Source organism: Triticum urartu, chromosome 2A (assembly GCF_056163025.1).
Source record: "Triticum urartu cultivar PI428250 chromosome 2A, HENAU_Tu73, whole genome shotgun sequence".
Lineage (NCBI taxonomy): Eukaryota > Viridiplantae > Streptophyta > Magnoliopsida > Poales > Poaceae > Triticum > Triticum urartu.
The window spans coordinates 140,729,930-140,738,091 of record NC_141874.1 but is presented as its reverse complement, the minus strand read 5'-3'; the positions used below and the strand labels follow the sequence as shown (position 1 = coordinate 140,738,091).

At 48.5% G+C, this 8,162-nt stretch overlaps 1 pseudogene; it reads left to right on the top strand.

Moving 5' to 3' along the window:
• Positions 1 to 1,424: 1,424 nt before the first annotated feature.
• LOC147984298 (uncharacterized) lies at positions 1,425 to 2,694 on the top strand (annotated as a pseudogene).
• Positions 2,695 to 8,162: the final 5,468 nt, after the last annotated feature.

The window sequence follows — 8,162 nt, the reverse complement described above, 5'->3', positions numbered from 1 at the left end:
GTAGCATAGCTCCTTGCTTGCGAGTACTTTGGATGAGTACTCACGGTTGCTTTCTCCCTCTTTTCCCCCTATCCCTTCTACCTGGTTGTCGCAACCAGATGTTGGAGCCCAGGAGCCAGACGCCACCTTCGACGACGACCCCTACTACACCGGAGGTGCCTACTACTACGTGATGCCCGCTGGCGACGACCAGGAGTAGTTAGGAGGATCCCAGGCAGGAGGCCTGCGCCTCTTTCGATCTGTATCCCAGTTTGTGCTAGCCTTCTTAAGGCAAACTTGTTTAACTTATGTATGTACTCAGATATTGTTGCTTCCGCTGACTCGTCTATGATCGAGCTCTTGTATTCGAGCCCTCGAGGCCCCTGGCTTGTAATATGATGCTTGTATGACTTATTTTATTTGTAGAGTTGTGTTGTGATATCTTCCCGTGAGTCCCTGATCTTGATCGTACACGTTTGCGTGTATGATTAGTGTACGATTAAATCGGGGGCGTCACAGCTATCATGGAGATTCACAGTTCAATTGTCGCGCTTCAAAGCTCTACAACTATGACATCTCAGTTCCTAGAGGAAAAAGGCATGTACTCAGATGATGAAGTGCCTGAATGGAGCTACAGTGGCCACTTAGATGAAGATTCAGCCGATGATATTCATCAACACATAGATGATGACTATGTCCCATCCCCATGAGCGTCATATTGAGCCTGCTGAACTGTCTCGTTGCCATGTGAAGCTGTATATGTATGGCTCCACCGCTAGGAAGCGGCTCTGTGTTTGTTGTGTTTAGTCTCCTAGGTTGCTTAAATAAGATGCGAAGCTGTCTACTCATAGCTTCGGCCTAGAAATCTTTATCCTTTCTGAACTTCAATCTGGACATGTATAAGTATAAAGTCTATGTCCTCGTGTTAAGACAGTGTTATTTATCTATGCTACGCCTTTGGTTTCATCCGCTGTGATTCTTCCTTTCAATATCTTTGCTACGAACATGCATTAATTTTCCTTTAATCTTCCAATATCGAATCAATGAACATTTGCTAGCGTAATATACAAATAACTATTTGCCCTTTTTACTAATTCTCCTTGTTCATCAATAGATCAAAAACAACCCTCTTCACCCATCGATTCGGTGTTACCAGAGAGCATCTCATGGAGAAGAACAAATCCTGGCCTTTCGACCTACCCACAGGTGTATGAATTTACTAATGCTACACCAAGTGCCATTTGAGTAGGCATACATATCTTTTTTATCTTTCTAACTTCCTAACACATTTATTACTACCACAGCCGATCAATTGAGCGAGTGGATGTTAATAGAGAGATACATGATTGATAATATTTCTTCTTCACAAGGTTTTATAAGCGCAGTAGAACACAAGACCAGAGAGGTTGTGGAGCTGTGTTACCACTACATACTAGCACGGTGGGATGGATTGCCTATGGATGAGCACCACGTCACGCCACTCATTTCGGAACATCTTCATTTGCCATATCAACCATATCTGTATCCTCCATATGAAAACGAATCCTGGTTGGTGCAGATTTAATGAATGAGGCAAACACAACTTATGCACGTGCGGTTCTGTCCAGTGGAGTGACCATGGCACGAGATGGGACTGAAGTTCTATGTTACCCTGTGAAAAATGTTGGTGTGCTAATGGAAGCAATACTGTATGATTTTCAGATTGAGGAAATGATGGAGACAGCGACTGCACATCTAAAGGTAAAGATCTATGGTTTGCCGTTACATCTTTGGACTAGAAGAGCAATTGAGCGTGCCCTGCAGCCACATTGCATTGTTGAGAATGTTAGTCAAGCCAATCTCAGCTTTCGCAAGCTTCGATCAGTAAATTACACAACATGGGCTGTTAGAACTGTTGTGCCATTCCCATGGTATATACTTGTTCATGTCTCCAGCAAGTATGAGAAAGGAAGAAACCAAAGCAGTGGCCACAAGAACACAGAGACATTTTGTATTGGTGTTGACAGAATTAATATTGGAGCTCCTCATAACAAGTCTCTTCAAAGAACACACAGGAGGATTCCTTCTTTCTTGCAGGCACTAAAGAAAGGAATGGTTTCCCATTCATATTTAAATGATGTTGACATACCAGCTGACCAAATGCGGATATTGGAATCATCATTCCTCCTGACGTCTTGTGACGAGGGAAAAATTATCACAGAGGATAAGTTAACACGCTGTTTGCAGCAAATGCAGATTGAATGTCCTGGAAAAGTCATAGTCAAGCAAGTTGGCAGGTTCAAATACCTTATATATTTCCAAGGGCCAGTAACTACAACTTTGTTTTGCACGTTGTCTACTGATGCTGCTGGAATCCAGCTACCTTTTGGTGCGTTCTTAGTTCAAAAATGGTCAACGTCTGCTGGAGCAGTATCTTCTAGCCTCTCTCGAAAAGAACAAATAAGAGTTACAGGGCTGCCAACGAAGTTTTACAGCTCGACTATAATTGAAGACATCCTGAGCCCTCACTGCATGTTAGAAAACAACAGCCATCAAGTTGATGATTCTCCTGATGTTTGGTTTTATGACTGTGCCATGTGGGCAAATGAAAACAAAGATATTCTAGAGGTCATATCTATTTGGGCTGCTCCAAATGGATTAACAGTGGAGTAGTCACCTGTTCAAGATCTTCAGGTTCCTCTGCAGTTGTACCATGCAAGAATTATTATCCGCTAATAACACCATGCTTCAGGACCTAAGATCACAGTTGAGGGAGTCCTAGATTAGGGGGTGTTCGGATAGCCGGACTATACCTTCAGCCGGACTCCTGGACTATGAAGATATAAGATTGAAGACTTCGTCCCGTGTCCAGAAGGGACTTTCCTTGGCGTGGAAGGAAAGCTTGGCGATACGGATATGTAGATCTCCTACCATTGTAACCGACTTTGTGTAACCCTAACCCTCTCCGGTGTCTATATAAACCGGAGGTTTTTAGTCCGTAGGACAACATACACAACAACAATCATACCATAGGCTAGCTTCTAGGGTTTAGCCTCTCCGATCTCATGGTAGATCTACTCTTGTACTACCCATATCATCAATATTAATCAAGCAGGACGTAGGGTTTTACCTCCATCGAGAGGGCCCGAACCTGGGTAAAACTTCGTGTCCCTTGCCTCCTGTTACCATCCGGCTTAGACGCACAGTTCGGGACCCCCTACCCGAGATCCACCGGTTTTGACACCGACATTCGTGCTTTCATTGAGAGTTCCTCTGTGTCATCGCCGTCAGGCTTGATGGCTCCTACGATCATCGATAGTGATGCAGTCCAGGGTGAAACATGTCTCCCCGGGCAGATCTCTGTCTTCGGCGGCTTTGCACTGCGGGCCAATTCACTTGGCCATCTGGAGCAGATCGAAAGCTATGCCCCTGGCCGTCAGGTCAGATTTGGAAGTTTAAACTACACGGCTGACATCCGCGGGGACTTGATCTTCAACGGATTCGAGCCACTGCCGAGCGCGCCGCACTGCCACGACGAGCATGATCTAGCTCTGCCGCCTAACAGTGCCCTGAAGGCCGCACCCGCATCGGCTTCGACCCTTAATTCGGAGCCAACCACGCCGATTGAGGATGGGTGGTTGGACGCCGCCTCGGGGGCTACGATCCTAACGGTGATCGAGCCGAACACCAGCCCCGCACTCCGTGAGACTCATGATTCCAAGGAGCCGGACTCCTCTCCGGACTCTGAACCATTCGCGCCTCTGCCGGTCGAATCCGACCGGGCGCCGATCATGGAGTTTACTGCCGCGGTCATCTTTCAGCACTCGCCCTTTGGCGATATTATAAAATCACTAAAGTCTCTCTCTTTATCAGGAGAGCCCTGGCCGGACTACGGTCAGCGAGATTGGGATGCGGATGATGAAGAAATTCAAAGCCCACCCACCACCCACTTTGTAGCCACTGTCGACGATTTAACCGACATGCTCGACTTCGACTCCAAAGACATCGACGGTATGGACGCCGATGGAGGAGATGACGAAGAACCAGCGCCTATTGGGCCCTGGAACGCCACCTCGTCATATGACGTATACATGGTGGACGCACCAAAAGATGATGACGAGGAGCGGAAGGACGCACCGAAGGCTTGTTCTCTCGAAAAGCAGTCAAAGCGGCGACGCAAGTGCCGCCCCAAATCCCGCCTCGACAGAAATAACGATCACACAGACCCAGCGCTGGAGCAGGGCGAACCGCTGCCGGACAATGGCAATCCGGATAATCAAACCGAACAAACAAATCCTATCAAGGATAATGGTTCGGACGACATAACGCCGGACAGACACCCGGAGCAGCAGCCTGCCCGTAAAAGGCTTGTTGCCACCGCGAGGAGTCTAAAAAAGCAGAAGCAAAGGCTCAAGGCCGCGCAAGACACACTCCAAATCAGATGGAGTAAAATACTCAACACTGCAGCAAGGTATGGCGACAATCGCCCCTCCAAAAGCTACCCAAAGCGGAAGCTGCTACCCGAATTCGATGAGGAGGCCTTAGAACCCCCACAACCAAATATCAAAGCAACCACCTGGTCAGATAGACGACCCCTCTACCAACACAGAGTGGCATACAACGCCGCTCACAATACAATAATCGACCCATGCGAGGTCTCGCACCCAAAGGACGGCGCAACAAGATCCATCTATGCACCATGCAAGCGCGCCCCAGCATACAATGCAACACAACAAACATCCGAACAATGTGGTACACCCAGCTACAGGGGTGCCGCACACCCCCTATGTTTCACCGATGAGGTGTTGGACCACGAATTTCCAGAGGGATTCAAGCCCGTAAACATAGAGGCATACGACGGAACAACAGACCCTGGGGTCTGGATTGAGGACTACATCCTTCATATCCATATGGCTCGAGGAGATGATCTCCACGCCATCAAGTACCTACCCCTCAAGCTCAAAGGGCCAGCCCGTCACTGGCTCAAAGGCCTCCCCGAAAGCTCCATTGGAAGTTGGGAAGAGCTCGAAGACGCCTTTCGGGCAAATTTTCAAGGGACTTATGTCCAACCTCCGGATGCGGACGATTTGAGTCATATAACTCAACAACCCGGAGAGTCAGCCCAAAAGCTTTGGAACATGTTTCTTACTAAAAAGAACCAGATTGTCGACTGTCCGGACGCCGAAGCCTTGGCAGCTTTCAAGCATAGCGTCCGTGACGAATGGCTCGCCAGACACCTCGGCCAAAATAAGCCGAGAACGATGGCCGCATTAATAAACCTCATGACCCGCTTTTGCGCGGGTGAGGACAGCTGGCTAGCCAGATGCAGCACCAGCGACCCCAGTACATCTGAAGTTAGAGATGGAAACGGGAAATCACGGCACAACAGCAATAACAAACGCCGGAATAAAGAAGACAACACGAAGGGCACGACAGTAAACGCCGGATTCAAAAGCTCTCGGCCAGGTCAAAAGTCGCCCCCTAAAGGCACTAGGGATGAATTGTCCAGCCTCAACAAAATTCTGGACCAAGTATGTCAGATTCATAGTACCCCTGGTAAACCTGCTAATCATACCCACAGAGAATGTTGGGTCTTCAAGCAGTCCGGCAAGCTCAACGCCGTACACAAGGGGGAGGATACACCAAGTGAAGACGAGGACGAGCCCCCCAAGCAAGACACGGGGGAACAAAAGAAATTTCCACCAGAAGTCAAAACAGTAAACGTGTTACACGTAATCAAGGGAAAAAACAACGCGACACTCCCAGGAAAATATACCCAAGTGCCTGTCACCACGAAGTCCTGCCACTGGTCATCTCAACCGATCACTTTCGACCATCGCGATTACTCAGCAAGTATCCGACACGCAGGATGGGCTGCCCTGGTATTAGACCCAGTAATTGGCAGATATCACTTCACAAGAGTCTTGATGGACGGCGGCAGTAGCCTAAACCTAATATATCAGGATACAATCCACGGGATGGGGTTAGACCCAACACAAATTCGCCATAGCAATACTACCTTTAAAGGAGTAACGCCAGGCCCAGGGGCTCATTGTACGGGCTCCCTCCTACTACAAGTTATATTAGGCTCACCCGATAACTTCCGTCGCGAGCATTTAACTTTCCACATCGCTCCGTTTCAAAGTGGCTATCAAGCACTGCTCGGACGTGAAGCTTTCGCTCGCTTTAATGCAATACCACACTACGCCTCCCTCACACTCAAGATGCCCGGTCCACGTGGCATCATCACAGTGCACGGAAATATCAAGTGATCTCTGCGCTGAAGAGGGTGAGGCTGCCTTGGCAGCCGCACACTAAAGGCGCCCGGACAAGCGAAAGCATCCAATAGGTCGTCAAGACCTCAGATACAACTAATCGAGTCCGGCGCCGCTACTTATACAGAATAAATGGTCACACCCCTATTTGTCAATACAAGGGGCTCAACACGCGCAGACGAGTGGCAATTTCTTATCATCTTGAATTATACATGGTTTCTTTAAAAACTATCTTTTTGCACGACAACTTTTTCACTTAACTTCCTCTCTTTTACAGACGATCATCGTGCTACACCCGTCCAGGATATGGCACAATGGAGACACAGGCGCAGACGTGCAGCAGGGACCCGCTCCAAGGATTCTTTTTAGATTAAGACCCTGCGTAAACCTTTTTTACTGTCTCTTGTTGATACATATCCACCGTTGAGAAGGATGCTGACGTCTTGGCATGTGGCCACACCAGAACAATGCACGTACCTGGACACAAGGGGCTTCTTACAAAGGCCATTATTTAGGCCTGGTTTATACCACAAAGACCGAATACCTTAGGGAGTGTTCGGCGTCGCGAGTTTGGCCCTATATGCATCAGCTCCGAATCATTATCTTTGGTAAAATGTTGGGTTTGCCCGGCTCCTGTGTTTTGGTGCCTTACGTTCCGCTTTACCGGCTAAGGTAGCACTAGGAGAACTACTGCGATAGTGCCCTGGTTCACCCGGACGAGCACCTCAGTAGAGAAAGCCGAAAACTGACTATCATGATATAGCGTGAGACTGGTCAACCACTCGATGACCTGTGGGAATGTTAGAATTCCTCCGCCTTAACGAAGGGCCATTTTCCGGCCAGGCATGTACGCACCCCGGAATCGGGAGAGTGCGGAGCCACCAGGGGCTATCTAGTAGCCCCACTGTCAAACTCCTATGGCTAAGTGAAAGTGCTAAAGCATTATAGTCCGGTTGCCTCGCTCGCTCCGCTATCACCTCCTTAATAGGACCAAGACGTTGGGTTAAGTGTGAACGCATGTTTTTGCGAGCACCTCCGCATTATATGTGTGAGGGTTGAAGCCGATGATTGCAATCTTTCAGGTTATACACATGTATACATAAACGGCCGCCCAGGAGGCATCATATTACTTTCAGGCAAAAGTATAAAAATAGCCTTATAAAAATTTATAAAAGCATTTCGCTTACAACGAGATTACATATCACTCAAACATAATATTTTTTGAGCACTGGGTCTCTATCAAACGGGCACCCTCAAGAACTTCAAAGTAGTGCTCAGCAGCCTTTCGACCTATAGCCGAATCCCACGCTGCAACATTGGTAGCATCCATCTCCGCCCAGTATGCCTTAACACGGGCAAAGGCCATCTGTGCGCCCTCTATGCACGCCGACCTCTTCATCGCTCTAATGCGCGGCACCACGTCAAGGAACTGCTGCACCAAGCTGAAATAGCTGTTCAGTTTTGACCTTTCCGGCCATAGCTGATCCACAACAGACCTCATGGAGAGTCCGGAAAACCTATTTAGTTCGGCCCATTTGGCTAATTGGTCAGTCAATGAAAGTGGACGCTCGGGAGAATGGAATTTTCTCCAAAACAGCTGGTCTACTTCACGGTCCGTCTGACCCTGGAAGTACTTGGCCGCATCGGCAGTGCTCGCCGCCAAATCCATATACACATCCTCCGAACTCCATAGCCGATCCAGAGGGGCATACCGTGGATCTCCGAACTTCCTCCGCAACATAAAGGAGTTCCCAGCTACAATATCCCCGGCTTCCCGCAGCTCCTCCTTCTTTGCCCTCATAGCAGAGCGGAGGTCTTTTCTCGTCGCAGCAGCCTTCTCAAGGTCCGATGCCTTCGCTTGGTTTTCCTTTTCAAGAACCCGACAACGGTCGGCGGCGGATTTTAATTCTATGGCCATCTTGGCCATCT